Source organism: Myotis yumanensis, unplaced genomic scaffold (genome assembly GCF_028538775.1).
Source record: "Myotis yumanensis isolate MYYU_CA2020_CCGP unplaced genomic scaffold, mMyoYum1.0.hap1 SCAF_7, whole genome shotgun sequence".
Lineage (NCBI taxonomy): Eukaryota > Metazoa > Chordata > Mammalia > Chiroptera > Vespertilionidae > Myotis > Myotis yumanensis.
The window spans coordinates 25955691-25976637 of NW_027223758.1; the positions used below are offsets into that span (position 1 = coordinate 25955691).

Genomic DNA, 20947 nt, shown 5'->3' on the forward strand with positions numbered 1-20947 from the left:
AGATAGATTTATAAAATGTAAACATTTTAATAACAATGTCTCTGTGTTGATTAGACAAAAAAAGTCATTTTGGAGTCACTTTATCATGAACAACACTCTTCATCTTGTTGTTTCAATGAATAAGTGAGAATCATTTGCTCTAATGTAGAAAATTTTATTTTACTCCACAATCTTACTGAAGGCAGTTGTTTCTTTTACTTATCATCATTTAATTGTTTAAAAACCTGAAGAAATATCAATAACAATGAACATACATAAAAAGAGTAATATATAATTTCAACTTTTGTTTAAAAAAAGGCAATTTATGCTTAAGGACACTATTTTCCACACTTTAAAGAAGACACGATTTTGCTTTTTGAAAATTTTAATATTTTGATTATTAAAGGTCTATGACTGAGGAAACCCATAATATAGATGAAGAGATGACAATATTCAAACAGAGACTGTTGCCCAACTGGTATGCTTGAGTGTTGACCCATGAACCAGGAGATCACATTTCAATTCCTGGTCAGAGCACATGCCCGGGTTGCGAGCTCGATACCCAGTGTGAGGCGTACAGGAGGCAGCTGATCAATGATTCTCATTATTGATGTTTCTATCCCTCTCTCCCTCTCCGTTCCTCTCTCTGAAATCAATAAATAACAAATAAATAAATAAATAAATAAATAAATAAATAAAACATATTAAAAAGAGAATATCAATAATATCAGCAATCAAATGACCAAACACTACCTTGAAGTTAAAGTTGCAAGTTTTTCAGGCAGCAAACAAAATTCCCAAGGTCACAGTATATTTTCATCTTTTGTCTATTACATATTTTATATGACTTTAGAATTCTATTTTTCGTGATGGATGCCTGTCATTCTTGAAAAAAGGAGGAGGAGGAGGAGGAGGAGGAAGAGAAGAAGGAGGAGGAGGAGGAGGAGGAGGAGGACGAGGACGAGGAGGACGAGGGGGAGAAAAGCAGATACATTTCCCATTCCTTTTTGTTCAAAAATAAAAGATTTGGACAAAGCCAAAATCCCAAACATATTCTGGTTCTATTTCCTCTTTGATATCCCAGTGAGCTTCCTGTTGAAAACCACCACCTCATTTTCAGTAGCAGCCCTTTTATCATTCTGGACAAACAGTGGATAGAAGTTGCTTCTTGTTGCGGCTGCTACAAGCAAGTCAACCAGTCCCTAGGAGAGGAAACAGAATGATGATCCCCACGGTCCTTCAGATCCACCAAGCTGGCTCAGTGAACCACAGCAAGACAGGTGGCCAGAATGTGAAGCCCACAAGACAGGGACCATGCTTGTAGAATCACCAGAGTCTGGCATGGTCCTCTCTGGTTCTGGAACCTCCAGGACCTCCCCTGGCAGCATCTCCTGTAACTGCTCCACAGCGGCCCATGTGCTCCTTTGCAGCCTAAGCTGGAGACCTGCTCTTCCTCCTTCTCAGCCCAAGTGCTCAAAGGAGGGCAAGACTGGTGGAACAGAAAAGCCATGGGCAGTGCCTTTATCTGGGTGATGCCGCTTCTCCTGCATCAGAAGTGCATCACTCGCAGCCTCCACAGTCTGTAATGCAATGAGCTAACTGAGCAAACCTTCCCTGAGAACAAAATAAGAAATTTGGTTGCATGAATCTTTTAGCTACAAATTAAAAAACAAAACAAACAAACAAACAAACAAAACTCAGCTGCAATACACTGAGGGATAACAGTGGGAAAAGCAGCTCAACTGTAAATGTCACAGTGACACTGGGAATGCCCACTAGGCACTTCCACTTGAAGATTGTGTGTGGGGCATGGCAAGTGAGGAGAGCCAGTGTAGCAGAGAAACACTCAAAAGGCTGCCGTGCCAGAAAAAAGGACACAGCAGGCCCAGGTGCAAGACTGAGGTGGTGGGAAGAGTTAAGGCCGAATGGTGCTATGAAGAGAGAAGGGGAGGCAGAGAGCCACTGTCATGAACAGAATTGAGATGCAGGGCCCGTCAGAACCAGGAAAAATCCAGAGCTGTTGGCCTATGCAGGAACTTGGAGCCAAGCCTGGATGAGGCTGCCGGGCTGGGTGCACACACGATTGTCCTAATAGAGCAACAGACAGCTAATCCTCCTTTCAAGAAACTCTAGAATTCCAATCAGTCAGCATCATCCTCCTGCTTCCATTCTCTGCCTCGGATATCTGTTCTCCACTCAGAAGGCAGGACTATTTGAATGTTGAATTCCAATCCGTGGGCATCATTTCCCTGCTTCTATTCTCTCCCTCCAGTTGTCTGTTCTCCACCCAGGAGGTAGGACCATTCTTTTTAAAACATAAATCTGATTGTGTCACTCCTTTGCTCAGCATTCTGAACTCTGAATTCCAATTGGTCAGCATCATTTCCCTGCTTCTATTCTCTGCCTCCCACAGTCTGTTCTCCACCTAGAAAGCAGGATTATTCTTTTTAAAACATAAATCTGATCATGTCACTCCTCTGCTCAGAATTCTCCAATAGATTCCTGATACACTCTGAATACAACCCAAAGTCCTTAACCCAGGCCCTGGATACTCTACTTATCTCATTTCCTTGATTTTTACCATCCAGTCTAGCTTTTGTGCTTTTCTGCAAACCCCCTTCACAGGCTCCTTTTCTAGGGTTCTTGCACTTGTTGTCCCTGCTGTCTTGGCTGCCTAGGTTACTCTCTTACTTCATTCAGGTCTCTGCTCAAATGTCACTTCAGAAAGATCTCTACCAACCTGTCTAAATTGGCAGCTTCAACTTCTATCCCTCTCCATCCCTTCAGCCTTAGCACTCAATTATCTCATACTCACTCACGGTTTCTCCTGCAAGTGCTTATGATTCTTTACCTAAGAGCCTCCTTGGCCCAGAAACTGTGCTCGCCCTTACACAGAAGGGCAGACCAGCAATGGCCTAGAGACAGCCTTCGACCAAAGCCAGATGGGAGTTGGTAGATAATAACCAATCTCTGCATCCTTCTTTGGGACACTATTAAGGCCTGTTCTACACTGTCTTCCAGAGGTCCCCAATGGACTGGGTCCCTGGTTGCCCACAGTGGTAGCCTCCTTCATAACACACCTTTTATTAGCTTCCTTCATTTCTTTGTCTCACTACCCGACTCTCCTGCCAGTATTTCCTGGGATCGACTCCCCAATAAACTTTCTTATGGGATCTGCTTTGGAGGGACTTCAAATTAAGATACCACCCACCCCTCCTCCTACCACAGTGCCCAGAACATAGTAGGTGCTCAATACATATTTGTTGAATGAATGAACTGCCATAGTTAGCCTTCACCTTGGCAGTGCTGCTGATCAAAAAGCATTTGTGTGTCATCTGAAAATTTGTTTAACAAACAAACAATAAGCCCTTGTTTCAGTTAGAACATAGACTCTGAAAATGGCCTGGAATCTATACAATTTCCTTTTGAGCAACAGGTTACTTATGAGAGCTATACCTCTTCTGAGATTCCAGAATGGGTACTTATCTAGAAATACAGTGTGTCCCAAAAATATGATAACACATTTTGAATAATTTTAATTCCAATGGATTAAATCTGAAAAGAAATATCAATTGAACTATCAAATAAAAAGGTGTGTATACATTTTTGGGGGATACCCTATATATTTCTTCTTTTAAAAGTCAATGGATATGTGCCCCTAACATGTAAAGAATGAGCATGAGAGTACCATTAAAAGTCACTCATGAGCTGTCCATATGCAAAATCCATGCACCTCTGTGGCTTCCCTAGAAGCTCTAAAGTCAAAAACTGGGGCCAGCACTTAGGATTAGGACCAGCTACATAATTTGGTTCACAGACAAAAACAAAACACTAAAAACATGGGGCCCCTTGTTATTAAAATTTTCAAGACGGTGACAGCAGAACATTAAACCAAATTCAGAGTCCTTCTGAGTCCAAGGTCCTATGTAACTGCACAGGGCACATGTCCAAAAAGCTGGCTCCACTGAGACCCCATCAGGAAAAAACTATCAGAGCTCTCCTAAGATCGCTCCCTTGCATTGATTATTCTCAGAGATGATTGATTATTCTATCTTAGGTTAAGCCACCACAGGACTATACAACCAGTTCACAGCAGAGAGGCCCGGGGGCAGCTCTTCAGAGCAGTTCGCTCACATCACCTTCAGACCTCCCAAACGCCCACAGAATCAGCATGGCGCACAGCTCCCTGTGGTCTTCTCAGTGGCTCAAAATGTTGACCACTCCAGGATTTCAATTACTCTGTTGAGTCCCACAGGTTAAACACACAATTATATGAGAGGGAAGGAGGAAGGGAGGCAAGGAGGAAGGGAAGGAGGGAGGGAAGGGAGGGAGGGAGGGAGGGAGGGAAGAGAGACTCCTTTTAGATGCCAAAGGACACAAAAGGTCTCAGATCAATTTCAAGAAAATCCATTCAGGTTCATCGCTCAGGGGTCTGCTGGGGACATTGCTAAAAGGTCAGAAGGTTTGGCAGAAAAATGAAAGGGGAACAAAATGCGAGTGTCCTACCTAAGCGTCAGGAAATGTATATTTGAGGGAACATACAGATGAAGGTGATGCCTGGACACAGCTATGACTACAGCAGGCCTGTACAGATACAGCCAAGATCGGAAAATGGTTTAATGATGCTTATTCCTCTGGGATGCTTAATATGTTTTAGGGGGAAGAGGAGGAGCAGTCTGCTAATGTGTATGGTAGATCCCCTGAAGGGATGTATTTCCAAGCACGACAGGCCACGGAACCTTTGACTGGTCAGGCAATTGGTAGGGCTAGGGATGGTTCAACAGGACAGGCTTTGAGAAATGCAAACTTAGACTGTATTTAAAATCTAATTGACCACCAACCTATTTCCTGATAAGCCAGGTTATTTGTTTTACTATACAGAATCCTAAGGTTTCTTTTTCTTTTATTCCTGCTATAAAATGCAAAAGAAATGACTGTCTCTGTTTGAAATGTTAGCAGAATTTCATTTCGTGAATTTCATTTCGCAGAATTTCATTTCATGAAAAATTACTCTACTGAATGAACCTCTGCATGGTATATGATATTGTACCATGGGGACTTCCGGAATCATACAGCACTTTAAAGTGTATCAAGGGGTTGGGGGGGGGGGGGGGGGAGAGTAGTCAGACACTTCTTGGTTAAAATCCTGGTTCTGTTCTGTTCAGGTTGTGTGAATTTGGGCATTCACTTCCTTGGGCTGCAGTGTCTTTTGATGGTAAAAGGAGAGAATACCCACCTCTCAGGGGTATTGTGAGGGAGAAATTAGATAATGGTCAATGTTCTTAAATACATCATGTTCAAACAAAATTCCAGAGGTCCTACCACAAACCTGTGTCTCACCTACAAACTCTAAAGAACCCCTCTGAATAACAAAGGCCTTCCTTTGGCCCAAAAGCAGTGGTTCTCAACTGTGTGTGATTTCGCACCTCAGAGGATATTTGGCAATGTCTGGAGACATTTCTAGTTGTCACAATTGGGGGGAACGGGGGTTCCACTGGTATCTGTTATGTAGAATCCAGAAATGCTGCTAAACATCCTACAATGCACTGGACAGTCCCCCACAAGGAAGAAATATACAGCACTACTATCCAGTAGTGCCAAGGTGGAGAAACCCACGGTTAAAGGACTAATGTGGTCTGAACCCTTCGACCTCTGAACACATCTAGTCCTCTCCCACCACCCTGTCCATATTGCAGAATGGTGTCCATGCTGTTCCTTGCACATGACGACCCACTCCCACAAGTCACTGCTCCCTGTGCCCAGAATGTTCTTCATGTAGAAATCCACAGGGCTCATTATTTCACCACCTTCAGGCCTCTGCCAATAGCCTTATTTTAAGTTGCAATTCTCCTCACTCCTGCCCAGCATTCTCTGTTCCCCCGTTTTCTCCATAGGATTTATCATTGTCTGGCACACTTGTCATTTTACTTGCTTTTTATCTTCTTCCATCCCTTGTATGTAAGCTTCATGAAGGTGGGGGCTTTTGTCTGATTTATTCACATTATGGGCCTGACGCATAGCAGACACTCAATAAACATTTGCTGGAAAGAATGAATGAATGAATATTACCTTGTAGATGTGCCTGACCTGTGGCTGGGAGAAAACTTCTGGTTTGAGCGTAAAAAAGTATGTATTTAGGTTTATTACCAAGACGATATTTACAACATGTTTTGGATCAAAATAGAGAGAGCTATAAGAATAAGTCTCAAAAGATCTCCATCAAACTATCATAAAAAATGCAGGGAGGGTCTCAACCCTCACCCTAGTAACTTCTTTTAGTTTCAACTCATACACGTGACAGAGTAAACTACTGGGTGATGTTTGTCTACGGTAACTCTAGTTATCCGAGCTAAAATTAAATCAGTGTGTGTCACTGGAAAAACACAACTATATTTATGGAAGGTAAAGGGACAGAATTTCTACTTAAAAATCAGGACAGTTCTAGAAACTGCAGAGTAAACATTTTTATTAAATTTATTGGAGTGACCTTGGTTAATGAGATTATAGGTTTCAAGTATGCATTGCTATGATGCATGATCTGCATATTTCCCTGTGTGCCCACTACCCAAAGTCAAAATCATCTTCTGTCACCATATAGTTGACCTCCTGTACCCTTTACTAACCCCCTTCCCTCTGTAACCACTATACTGTTGTCCGTTGCTATGAATTTTTGTTTTTCTTGTTTGTTCATTTGTTGCGTTCAGTGTTATATCCCACATGTGAGTGGAATCATATGGTTCTTAACTTTTTTTGTCTAACTTACTTAGCTTAGCATGATATTCTCAAGGTCCATCCATACTGTCACAAATGGCAGTATGCTCAACTTCAAATCAAAACTAGAAACACCAATCAGAAAAGATATATGCACCCCTATGTTCATAGCAGCACAATTTATCATAGCTAAGATTTGGAAACACGCCGAAACCAGTTTGGCTCAGTGGATAGAGCGTCGGCCTGCAGACTGAAGGGTCCCAGGTTCGATTCCGGTCAAGGGCATGTACCTGGGTTGCGGGCACATCCCCAGTAGGAGATGTGCAGGAGGCAGCTGATCGATGTTTCTCTCTCATCGATGTTTCTAACACTCTCTATCTCTTTCCCTTCCTCTCTGTAAAAAATCAATAAAATATATTTTTTTTAAAAAAAGGATTTGGAAACAGCCTAAGTGCCCATCAGCAGATGAGTGGATTAAAAAACTGTGGTACATCTACACAATGGAATACTACGCTGCTGTAACAAAGGAATTCTTACCATTTGCAACAGCATGGATGGAACTGGAGAGCATTATGCTAAGCAAAATAAACCAGTCAGAGAAAGATAAATATCACATGATCTCATTCATCTGTGGAATATAATGAACAACATAAACTGATGAACAAAAACAGATCCAGAGACAGAGAAGCATCCATCAGACCGTCAAACCTCAGAGGGAAGGTAGGGGAGGGTGGGAGTAAGGGGGAGAGATCAACCAAAGGACTTGTATGCATGCATATAAGCCTAACCGATGGACACAGACACCAGGGCAGTGAGGGTATGAGTGGAGGAGTGGGCGGGGGGGGGGGGGGCGGATGGGAGGATAAGGACACATATCTAATACCTTAATCAATAAATAAAAGTAAAATTTAAATAAAAGAAATGTTCTAAAAAAACAAAAAAACTACAACGAGATACCACCTAACACTTCTTAGAATGGCTATTATCAACAAGGCAAGTAGTAAGTGTTGGAGAGGCTGTGGAGTAAAAGGAACCATCATTCACTGCTGGTGGGAATGTAAACCAATACAGTTACTATGGTGAACAGTATGGAGGTTCCTCAGAAAATTAAGAATAGAGTTACCATATGACACAGCAACCCCTCTTCTGGGTATCTACCTGAAAATTTTGAAAACATTTCTTCATAAAGATATATGCACCCCTATGTTCATTGCAGAATTATTTGCAGCAACCAAAGTGTCCTTTGACAGAGGATTGGATAAAGAAGATGTGGTTCATAGATACAAGGGAATACTACTCAGCCACAAGAACAGATAAACTTTTTTTTTAATTTCCAGAGTCTCCAATCAGTAACATTTCAAGGTTCTATAAAGTAGTCAGTGAATCCATAACCAGCAATGGATTACACACAGGGTCTGAGGGGAAAATAAAGAACATATGTCCTGCCCGGCTAGTGTTGCTCAATGGTTGAGCATTGACCCATGAACCAGGAGGTCACAGTTCAATTACTGGTCAGGACACATGCCCGGGTTGTGGGCTCAAGCCCCAGTAGGTAGCGTGCAGGAGGCAGCCAATCAATGATTCTCATCATTGGTGTTTCTACCTCTCTCTCATTCTCCCTTCCTCTCTCTGAAGTCAATAACATTATATTATTTTAAAAAAGAAAAGAAAAAGAACATGTCCTTGCCCTCAGAGAGTTTACAGTCTGGAATGTCTGGTATTTGTGCTGCTGAACTAAACCAAAGTACAATGAGACAACAGAAGGCAGACTGGCTTCAGGGTTAAAAGAGGAACACAGAAAGTTTAATTGGGGACCTTGGCAGCTAAGGGAAAGGGAGTTGGAGCAAGAAGTGGCCCTGCTGTTTCCTGCAGAGTCGTCATGGGGAGAGTATGGCTGTGTTTTGCAAGTGGCCAGTCTTCCTCTCTGACCAGAATAAAGATTACCTATAAGGAAGTGGCAGAAAGCAAGTAAGGGAGGCACTGAGGCCACAGCACAAAGGTCTGAGTGCCTGCTGCATCTGGCTGGGGATCAATTCTAAAGGACATGCTGATACACAAAGCTCAGAGGCAGCAGTGATGATTTTATTTCTCTGGGCTATCCTGGCCCTCCCCAAGAATGGCTGAGAGGAAAGGAACTCATTAGGTAAACAGGTTGGGAAGAGAAGCATAAGTTAACTATAATTCCAGCTAGAAGGACGCTGGCCAAAAGAGAAGAGAACAGATCTGTGCAGAGAGGGCCCGAAGCATCCCCTGGGAAGCAGGAGAGAGGTCGCTGCTAACTCCCCTGAGTTTCCCACACCCAGAAGGCTCATAAATGGTCAGACAGGAAGGCCAGAAGAGTGAGTTCAGTGGAAGCCATGACCTCAGGGACTATTCAGGCCACTTCGCAAAATAACAATGCCCATTTTTATTCAGTTTATCAGTTGGTTTCAGGGAAGTGGAATCAAAGCTACAAGATTATTTTCCACAGATGTTAGGGTGGCCCTTTCCTGAACACAGCTTCACCCCAATCAAAGTCCTTTAAAAATCAGGTGGAAGTTTATTGGCTGTGCTGGCAGAGCCTAATCTGCCATTACCAGAACAAAACAATAAGAGCCGGTTATAACTAATACTATTTTTTAAAAACTTTCTTTTGACTCACCTCATTAGTGGACATTAGTAAAATGTGAAGTTGGAAACCAATATCATATGACATAGCTTTAAGATTCATTAAATTTGATTTTTAAAAAAGATGCACCTGTGGTCAAGGGACAGTAAGAGTCCACCCATCACCCTTATGTGAGCCTTCATTTATGTGACAGATATTTACTGGGTTGCTACTCCATCTCAGGTACTATTCAAGGTGCTTGGGCGCATCAGTAAACAAAACCACCACCACACCCCCATCATGATGCATACGTTCTAGAGAGGAGAGACAGAATAAACATTAAACCCAATAAAGAGTTAAATTATATAAGTTGAAAGGTGGTACGTACTATGGAAAAAGAAAAAAGTAGGAAACAGGATAGAGGTTGACAAGAAGAGAAGATTGACAGTTAAGCAAAAATGTGAAGGAGGTGAGGGAATTAGCCATGAAGATTCCTGGCGGAAGGAAGAGGATGACTGAGAGAGGAAAGAACCGAGCAAAGACCCTCAGCTGACAGCATGCCTGTGTGTTCAAGGAGCAGCCAGGAAGCCAGTGCGAGCAGAGAGAGGTAGAGATAGGCAGTGGTCAGACCACACAGGCCTGGGAGGTCACAGTCAAGACTCTGGCTTGCCCAGGAGTCAGATGAGGACCTACTGGAGGATTCTGAGCAGGGAGGGGCAGGGTCTGACTAATGCCTAACAGGTCACCCTGGTTGCTGAGTGAGAACAGACTACAGAAGGGACAACCCTGGACGAAAAGAGATCAGTAATCCGCGCGAAGGAGAACGTGGCTCAGACCAGGGTGGCAGCCATAAAAGAGGTAAAAGAAAGGTGGGTACTTTCTGAAGGCAGAAAAGGCAGAGCAGACAGGATTTACCATCATTCTGTGCATAGGTGGAAAGAAAGGTAAGAAGTCAAGGGTGATTTTTAAGAACAAGACAGAGTAACATGCTCTTGATAAATTTCAACATAAATTCCCCAAAATCTTTAGAAAAGGTTATCAGTCAAACACCGAGGTTTCAATTTTGCACCTTCTATTTGATATAGGACTCCATCTCAGCAAGTTTGTCCACAAAAAAGCGAAGTGTTCACGGTCAGCAGGTTTCACCTATGTGCAGTTCTGAGCTGTGTGCAACATAAGTTAACAGTTGTGACTGTCAAGATCCTGTTTTTTCTAATGAAACCAGGGCCCAGAGGAGTGTGCCATATGTATACAACAATTAAAAAAAAAGTATTTTACAGCCCATAAGTCAGTCCACAGTGGCAATGTTTTATTTCTTTAAAAGTCAGCTAGTTGTATAAAAATGTTGTTTCCGAATCATAAAACTCAGGGAGGTTTTCTGAAGAGGGATGCTAGATTACCGCCCTCAAATGCTTTCTTTTAATACGAATTTAAATTTCAAAACAACAGAACACCCATGGTCATAGAATGTTATCCATCTGAATCATTTTTAGAACTAAAGAAACTATGATAGCTTCTCAAATACAGCACATTCAATTACATGGTTTCCACCACACCGGTGGGGCAGGGTGGGGGGGTCTCCCCTAGAACTTTTTTTAAAAAGTACTTTCTAAGGTAAGAACATTCACATAAAAGATCACCCTGGTTCGTTCTGAGCCAAATAAAGCAAGGAAAACAGACAGCTGAAATTAAGCCAAGAAAGAAGATAAAGGGTGTTGATCCCCTTTCCATTGCCACAGTACCGGATGGCAGGAGGTGCCCAGAATTTAAGATTCACTGCATGGAATAGGATGCCTTCTACCTTCAATTTCCCTCCTCCTTTGAAAGTTCCCATATTCTAGTACATTAAATTGCTTTAGATTTCTAAAATTAACTCTGCCTCTTTTTAAAAGAAACGCAGGAAAACAAAATCTGTACTTGCAAAAATGACAGAGTAGTTCGTGTTGAAGCAGATTCCTCAGTTTAATATCGTTATGACAGAGCAATAATTTCACAGATTAATCTACATGTATCTAGATAGAAAAACCACAGGTATAAATATATTTGGATGAACCATATGAAATTATTAATATTCAACCATTTTGACTAACAAAATCATCTATTTTATGTGGTGTAGCCTAAGACTTATCAATAATATATCAGGATGTCCAATTGAAATTAAGATGTTTCTCAATACCTTACAAGAATAAAAAAGTCAGAGTCTTTTTTCTCTCATTCAATTCATATACAACTTTAAATAACCATGTATATTTCCAAAAACCATAGTAAGCATTAAAAACATTATATTCTACAATTGCAATTGCAAATAAAGTAATTTAAAAGTGATAAATTAGATTAGACCAACACTCTTATCTAAATGAGTATATCAGGCTTGATGATTCCTTTACATATTATTCCAAAACTTAATTTTAAAATTCTAGCACATCTTTGTTCTATCTTACCTGTGGTCACGGGAAAGAATTCCTATCTCCTCTGGGGTATCACAGCCCTTTCCCCATGCTACCTGCTCTGCCTTGTCTTAGAATTGCTTCCCTATCAGGTTCTGGGAGGACCACATCAGCCCAACAGTATTTATCCTACATGGCACCGACTGAAGCGGGGAGAGAGTGTGGCCAAGGAGAATGCTTCCCACGACAGCACTGACAGAGAGGGATGCAATGATCCAATCTGAAGTCACCCCGTTGCTCAGGTCATCTGGGCCAGGACACACACACCACAGCACATTTTCATGGGATGGGAGAGCCCCCAGGTCCACTAGCCTGGGAGAGACACTTGTCTACAAAGTAGAGAAAACTTGTGAGCCACTCGTGTTGGGACAATATCCTTCAAGGGCAGGAGAGGCTTTGACCATGATCTTTAGTAGCCACTGCAGACCCCCAGGTTTTGTTCTGGGTCCCTGAAGAAAGCTGTGTTGGGTCCTGAAGTCCCCACTGAGTAAAAGCTTCAGGTCCCACGAAGCACATTCTTACTTGTGAATAAGATTTGAAATGAACGATTATATGTTGACTCAATCTGAGTGTTTTGTTTTGTTTTTCTTTTTCTGCTGTGTCTCTTTGGACTTTTTTGTAATTGTAAATTTATTGAGGTAACACTTATGAATAACATTATGTAAGTTTTAGATATACAACATTATAATTTACATGCTCACCACCAAAATTATTTCCCTTCTATTACCATATATTTGATGCCCTTTACTCAATCTGCCCTACCCCCTCCCTCCTTCCTCTCTGGTAATCACCATTTTGTTATTTGTATATATGAGCTTGATTTTGTTCAATTCATTTGTTACTTTTTTGTTTTGTATCTTGTATTTTTCTTTCTTCTGTACCCCCAATCTCTTCCTCCTGATGACATGTAAGAGCATAGAGAGGACACAGGTGAGACAGCTGCCTAAGAACCACCATGCAGGTCATGGTAGAGGGGCTGGGGTTTTAGCACCAAGTGACCAGCCAGTCTGGTGTGAGGACTGACAACCCCATGTCCCAGGTACCTCTCCATCCTGGACTCACTGGGCCAGCTGGTCCCAGCCTAGGACAGGCCAACCCCATACCTTTCATCTCTACCTCTGCCAGAAGCTTCTGTCACCTGTTATTACGGTCAAACCAGTACACCCCCCAACTATGCACTCAATAAGTCCTGCAGAGGCACCAATGTGGGTTAGGCCTAGAGATGATTGAGCCTTTACTTTTAGACAAAAAAAAAAGAAGCACAAGCCTCTCTTGGGCACTTTGACCAGGCCCAGCCAAGTAAAGAGTCCAGGTGACTGACATCATAAGGGTGAGAAGGAAGCCTTAACCTGTTCACTGAGCTCAAAGATAAAGAAGAATCAAATCTTCAACAAGGCACTTTTTATTGCTGTAAAACTACTCTAGCTAATCATCAATGCATTTACACAAAATGTATTTTTTGAACGTTTACCCTGGGCCAGGCTATGTGAGATGCTGTGGGGGAAAAAAACAACAAAACAGACCAAGACCACCCCACCCCCCGCCACCATTGTTCCCATGCCTGATCTTAAAATCGATTACTTACTCTGCCATTCCTTTCCTCAAAATTATTTCAGAAAGTGAGTCCAAGATCTGAGAGTAATTTGCAAGCCCTATTCCTACTAACATTGATCTTAATTTCCTTTCTTTAGAAAAAAATAAAATTGATGTATGGGCACCTTTTTGAGATACTCTATTACTATTCTTCTAAGAAACTCTATAGAACAACTATTATTTGTCTCGTTTTTTGTTGCTGTTGTTGTTATGAACAGAATGTTTGTGTTCCCCCAAAATTCATATATTGAGGCTCTAATCCCCAAGGTGAGTGTATTTGGAAGTGAGACTTCGGGGAGGTAAATAAGGGTTAATAAGGTCATGCGATAGGATTAATGTCCTTAAAAAGAGAAAGAGACTCAGGATCTCGGTCCCTCTTCGCACACCAAGCAAAGGCCATTTGAGAAAACAGACAAGGTGACTGTCTGCAAACCAGAAACAGGGCCTTCATCAGACAGTGAATCTACTGGCTCCGTGGTCCTGGACTTCCCAGCCTCCAGAAATGTGAGAAATAAATGTTTGTCATTTAAGCCACTCAGTCTATGTTATTTAGTCAGAGTAACCCAAATAACTGAAACAGAGACCCAGAAGGTGTAGTGGGAAAACATATAGCCAAATACTCCTCAAGGAAATCCTTGATTGCTGGGCATCATCAAGATTACTCTGAGACACACCTTGAATGGGGATCAATATGGCGAGAGAAAACAATGCTCATCACTCTGAGTCTCCTACAACAGACGCCCATGACACTGGCAGTCTGCTTACAGAAATTAAGTGGATCAGTACCAGTGTTCCTTGAAAAGACTAATATCATGAACACAATGTCAATACGGGAGAGCTGCACACAGAGTATGAAGCCAAAGATGTGTGATGGCCCTTGATAAAGGCAACCATTAAGACCTCTCTAGTGGCCACATCCTGATTAGCTGTTCCAAGGTTGATCAAGGTCATAATTTCCAAAGAACTTTCCCCAGTGACACAATCAGGCACAACATATGGGCCTTGCAGCTTAACTGCCTCATTCACACTGGATTTATCATCTCCACGAGTCTCACCCTAGAATTTGGCAAGCCCCTGTCTGAATAACAAGTTCAAGGACATTTGTTCAATTATTGCTCAAGTGCTTAAATAATTTTGTGAGAACAACGGTTTCCAGGGCATGCAAGCAACAGCTGATCCAGATAGAATCACATTACAAAATCCCTGTCAATGAGATAACTCTTAGCAAATCTATAGTATTTTTTTCCCCCCTGTAGAATTTGCACTTGGAATCCTTGTCTGGGTAAGAAAGAGGATGAATACGATCTTCAGCCAAGGAATCAGTTAACAACACTGAAGTGAGCTGTGCAGTCCTCATGGCAACAGTGACTGCAATCTTTCCTTCGGTTTAGCAAGAGTGCCGTCTTTGTGTTAAAGGCAGCAGTTATATTAGAAATTATACTTTTGCACTGTGCAGAAGGGGATTTTTCCCTTGGAGCACTACTCATGCTAAATTGGGTTTAGGCAAGAGGTAGCCCAAAGCGCTGATTTCATCAGGCTTTCTTCCCTACAGCAATCCCACACAATCACACCTCACAAACCCCCTCATTTGCAGAATTCAAACAGTAACACCAGTTTCCTAATGGAAAAGTCTGCATCAAAGAGGCTGGTTCCACTTGTGAGATTTACATCTCTGAACAATTAGTATTAGCGCTCATGAGAAGAACGCTTTCAACAGTACCAGAGATTATTTTATGTCATAATCCACAGTGATGCCAAGACACAGAGAGGTTTTTATGATGATGAGTATTTGGCCCACAAGGTTATTAGGACAACACATGCTTCTGCTCAGAACCCTCTAGTTCACTTACCCTGGTGCAAAATGAGGGATTTCAGCACAGAAATTTCAGGGTACATGCTGAGTTGTGTCAAACGTTTAGGAGTGTTACCTTCCTACATAAGGCGCTGGAGCACAGCCCACACTCCTGTCATATAGGGAATGCTATATTCCCATGTTCACCAATAATTCTTACATGTGTTTCTCCCCACACTTTCCTTATTCTCACTAGAGAAGAAACTGTGTTGGGTGGTGATATGCTTGCTTGCTTTCTTTCTTTCTTTCTTTCTTTCTTTCTCTCTTTCTTTCTTTCTTCCTTTCTTTCTTTATCTAAGGCAAGTAATTTCAGAATTTTCAAGCTGAAGGGAACCTGAGATCCTCTATTCCAAACCCTAACATTGACAAAGGAGACCCTGAAGTGCAAAGACTTGAAAACAAGCAAGCCTCAAATAAAATGCTCCTTCACAACTACTTTATCTCATTTGCTAAAGCAAGCATGCACTCAGAGAGACTAAAATGCCCTTGACTCTAGACTGTAAACATTTGACACATCTAGTTCTATATCAAGTGGAGAAAAACTCATCTCCTACCTCAGTGAAAAATCTGGGCAAATGTGCATTAGTTTTCTACTGCTCCTACACCAAAACCCACAAACCTAGTAGCTCAAAGCAAGACAAGTTCATGAGCTTCAAGTTGTATAGGTCAGAAGTATGTGTGTCTCACCAGGCTAAATTCGAAGTGTCCACAGGGCTGTGTTTCTTTCTGGAGGGTCTAGGGGAAAATCTGTCTCCTGTCATTCCCACTTTCTACAGGCCACTCACATTCCCTGGCTCACAGCTCCCTTCTTCCAACTTCAGTAATTATAAGTCCGTCCCACGTTCCTTTCATGCTTTGGATTTCTCCTGCCATTTCTTCTAACATCCCAGCTTTCTCTCTCTCCCGCGCCCCCCTCCCCCGCCATGGTCTCTCTTTTTGACAACAGTCATAAAGTTCTCCACTTCTAAGGTCTCCTTGACTAGATTGGGCCCACCCAGATTATCCGAAATAATCTACTCACTTCAAGGTCCACAATCTTAATCACATCTGCAATCTCCATTCTACCATGGAAGATAATAGTAACATGTTCTAGAAACTAGAACTTGGACATCTTTAGAGACCTATTATTCTGCTTAGCAGACCTGCCCACCATTCCGATCCTCACCTCATTAAATGGCCCACAATCCATTTGATGACAAGGCAGAAACCTGGGAGACATGCCAGGATCAATCCATCTATTTACAGTATACTCCACATCCAGTTAGAGGCTAAATCCCATCTACTCTTAACACTTGCCCTGTCATGTACTGACTTGCTTCTCTATAATCACTGCTACATCAAGGTTGAGGCCTTCCTAGAATTCTTCACCTCTTTTCCTTCTTCTGGCACAAGCCTCCATTTTTTTCAGTTATTCACACTGTCCTTCTGAGGCCATGTGTGTCAGGTAAGGTGTGCTCCAGCCCCAGTCCCAGGGGACGAGTCTTGATCAGTCTAAGCTAGTTATGGTGACCCACTTACCCTTTGCCAGTCACTTTTCAACATGAGGGGAACACAGCATCCTTAATAAGTGCATTGAATTAACCAATACAGAAGTTACTTTACCCTGAGCATTCTTGTTAGGTCACATAAGTCAAATTAAGTTGAGGGTTTGTTACTTGCTGCTAAAAATATCCTAAATGGCACATAGGTCATTAAAATGACTGCATAATTCTACTCTCTGTTATACTTGCTCCAAGTCTCCCATCACCTCCAACTTCCATGCTACATTCTTTCTGTCTTCTACTTAGAAACAGAATAGCATTCCAAAGCCACCAATCTGATCAGGTGTTCCTCTACTCAAAATGCTTCAGGGACATCCCATTGCCCATAACTGTAATTCTCAAACATCTGTACTTATACCTCTTTAGAAGAATCCAGAAAAACTATGAAATCAAAAGTCAATTTTAAGGAAATATCTTAATTTTTTTCAGCATACATTCAAAAGAGTTGTTAAAGATATTATTTTTGGCATGTTGCAATGCTGATATTTTCAGTAAAACAGCTGTTATATCACTCTTAAATATATCCACAAGAATCTAAACACTAGAGTGATTTGATACCCATAATTATCCATTTAAAAACACTGTAAATAAGCTCTTCTTTAACATTTATGTTTTATCTATGCCCTTCTCCTATTTCTATTTTATTTGTCCTGCAAAATTTTATCCTAATGCATATATTTTTATGATTCAAAGTATTTCATTGATTGGCCTATCATACATCCCTATATACATAAAAATATGCATATAATTCAGATTTTTAAGTTTTAACTTACTTTAAATTTAGCCCCTAAGGGTGAAATAATTTCTTCTGAGTTATACAATATTTACTAGTAGACAATTAAGAAAAACCACATACACATAATAAAATTTGGGTCAATAATTATTAAATATAAGAAATAAAACTTTAAAACGTATCTCTTGATAAGATCAATAGGTCTTTTAAAGATTAACCCATGCATCTATGGATGAATATTCTTTAGTGCTAAAATAATAAAGGTTTAACATCAATTTCATATATTTCTACACTGATCAGTTCTTTTGGCTTACATAAGTAGATTAGTGTCTAAGAGTTTAGCTGTAGCTACATGGCACAAATCTCTGAATTCCTTTTGAGTTTTAGGCCATCAAAACTCAAAATTATTGAGTTTTGATGGCCTAATTATGGTTCATCATCAAAATTATTTTAATTAGTTATCAACCGATGATCCAAATATGTCTTCAATTTTGGTTCAAGCAAAGTGTCCTTTTGTTTAACACTTAGAATGTTTTTACATAACAGGACATTGTATCATATTATGATTCTGGAAAGATAAAATGAATGCCTTCCTTCGTTAAAAAGGGAGAAGGAAGAGCCAATGCATTGTGAGGAGGCTCAGTTTTAGGGAAGAGTATATATCCATATAATGAAGTTGAAAAACTGGAAACTTACTCCCTTAAAGGAGAGTCTCTGTGCCCTGGCATGTCCCCCATCAGAATACCTTCATTCATGCCCAAGATATACCTAAAGCCATGTTGAAAACAGCTGACCTATAGGATGAAATCAAAATCTCTTTGCATAAAACAGAATGCCTTTCATGATTTGACACAGGCTCGGGTTCCATTTCCCGCGTGTATCCCATTCCACTCTTCTCCACACCAGCTTAAGAAAGCTGATTTACATACACTGGTTCTAAGTTGGTTTTCAAGAGGAACATGTGTCAGAAAGACTTCCTTCCTTTGCTACACTTTGACCCCTAGCCTGCTGCTATTTTATTTATTTTGTTATAAGAATTTATTTGAGTCAAACTGACGACATACATCGGGAGCAAAGTCTCAAATGTTCCCTAGCCTGCTGCTATTTTAGACACGAGAGATGAGTCACTGAAATTTATACCGGCACCTTGTCCCTGCTCAGCCCGGTCCGAGGGACTCGGCTTGCTGTACAACATAAATTAGCAGCAGCAGTGTAAATAGTCATCATGCCTTTTGGATAAAATTCTGTACAACAAACCACTCAATCATGTATTTTATCCCCATGCTCTAGGGACACTTTTCAACAATTCCGGCATTTCATATATAAAGATGAGGCTCTTTCTATCCCTCTGCTCTCCTGTCCTTCAAATAACTGCTCTTTCTGGAGCTTTCCCTGGTTTCCCCTCCCCATTCCAGGTACAGAATGACTCACTCTCCACCTTTACAGCATGCCGCTGTTACTTCTACTGGATGTTTTTTGCACAGTCTGCTTGGTGTCATGATGACGTGTGTGTAAGACTTGTCTCCCTGTCTCCACGGCTGTCACATCCATTGGTTCCATCCTCATTTGATCCCAGGGTCCTGGCCACCCCTTCTTGGCCATCTCTCTTCGCCTCACCACCAGTTCATCCCTCTTGCTCCTTCCTACATGACATTTCTTCCTTAGTTTCTTTCACTTGTACCCTCCTCCGCCACTGTTCAGCTCAGAGGTTCTCATGGTTCAATATCAGAGGCCTCAGTCTAGACTGAGTGACCTAACACTAAAATCAAATGATAATTACCTTTTTCTCAAGTTGGAGGGGAAACAAGTGAAAACAATTTCCTCATGTTAGGGTTTCTATAATTTTTCTTAAAAGTTAGCTACTTGGGGACAACTATTGTTCAATATTCTGAAAATGTCAATAGATTTGTAAAATTAATTACCCTCCCCCCCAAAAAAAGTTTAGCACTTAACTATTACTAATGGCCAGAAAATGGTAAAAGTAAACAAATATTAAGGAAAGACACAGAAATCAACCATTTATATGTAATTTAAGTGTTTTGTGTTCAGGATCACAGGTTAGAATATTATATTATGTATAGAATTATATCTTGTATTTTGCTAGCAAAATTGATGTTGTGCTATATGACATAATAAAACATGTCCACATTTCTGTGTTTGTATACATACACATATGTGTGTATAATGTTAATATATGTATGTTAAGTGTCAACACAAAATTATATTTTTATTTGTCTGGCATCACAACATGTAAAAATGGCCTAGTAGAAACTCTAAGGCATTGCTGGTGTGAATGCAAAATACTCCAATCATTTTAAAAACCAATTTGGTAATTTCTGATGTAGCTGAGCATGCATATGACCCAGCTATCTCATTCTTAGGTATTTACTCAAGAGAAATAAAAAGATATGTCTACACAAAGACTTACATACAAATATTCGTAGCAACTTCGATAGCCTGAAAGTGGAAAAAATACACATGTCCATCAATAGGTAAATAAACTGTGATATATCCATACAATTAATTAACACTCAGAAACTTTTTTAAAAACATTGTAGGGGACTCAGAGATGCAACATGGCTCCAGCAATGAAGGCGTCTGAGAAATGTTGGACTCTCTGTGACTGTTCAACCTTCTGTGACTGTTTAACTCTCCGTAGCCTCAGGCTTAGCAGAAAAGATAAACGTCATGCCCCCAGAAAAGAGGTTAATGAATGTATAGTGTGGATAACTGCCTGATGTAATCTATTAACTTAAAAATGCATTGTTCTTTCTGGTGGTCTACGTGACTACTCACGATATGGTTTTACTATTAACTGCCTATAAAAAGGAGAGCCTGGCCATGGCCAGGTGGCTCAGCTAGTGAGAGCATAGTCCTGTGCACCAAAAAGGCTGCAGTTTCAGTTCCAAGACAGGGCACATACCTAGGTTTCGGGTTTGATTCCCAGTCAGAAAAGTACTGGAATCAACCTATTAATGTTTCTCTCCTCTCTCTCTCTCTCTCTCTCTCTCTCTCTCTCTCTCTCTTTCTCTCTCTCAAAAAAAATCAATAAACATGTCCTTGGATGAGAATCAAAAAAAAAAAGAGAGAGAGAGAGAGAGCGCGAATGGGAGGGATGTGAGTAATTACCAGCCAGTCACCACTGGCAGTGCAGCTGCTTTGCCTGTGTATGTAAGTTTCTCCTATTCAAGCTCTTATGGATTTAAATAAGGCTACCTGTCAGTTCTTTGGAAATGATCCTGACTTTTGGAACTTTTCCCCCAACAACTACTTATATACATAACAACATGGAAGAATCTCACAAACATTATGCTGAAAGAAAAAAGCTAGCAAAAGAATACATGATGGCTATTGTAAGAGATCCTGGAAAAAGTCAAAAAAAGAATCTATAGAGACAGAAAGCCGACTAGTGGTTGTCTGGACCAAGGGGTTGGGAGAGATGAATTGCAAAGGGGATTTCTGAGCTTTTAATATCTCCAGAAATTGTGATATGAATATTTAATG

At 41.0% G+C, this 20947-nt stretch overlaps 1 protein-coding gene across 7 annotated transcripts in view; it reads right to left on the reverse strand.

Moving 5' to 3' along the window:
• PLCB4 (phospholipase C beta 4) overlaps positions 1 to 20947 on the reverse strand; it is a 387002-nt gene that overhangs the window by 256526 nt on the left and 109529 nt on the right. Inside the window, exon 3 of one of the 7 annotated variants that reach the window (XM_070419918.1) lies at positions 19872 to 19900. The exons of the other annotated variants lie outside the window; for them this stretch is intronic. The gene's annotated coding sequence lies outside the window, so the exon portion shown is untranslated. The remainder of the gene's footprint in view (positions 1 to 19871; positions 19901 to 20947) is intronic. 7 annotated transcript variants of the gene reach the window in all.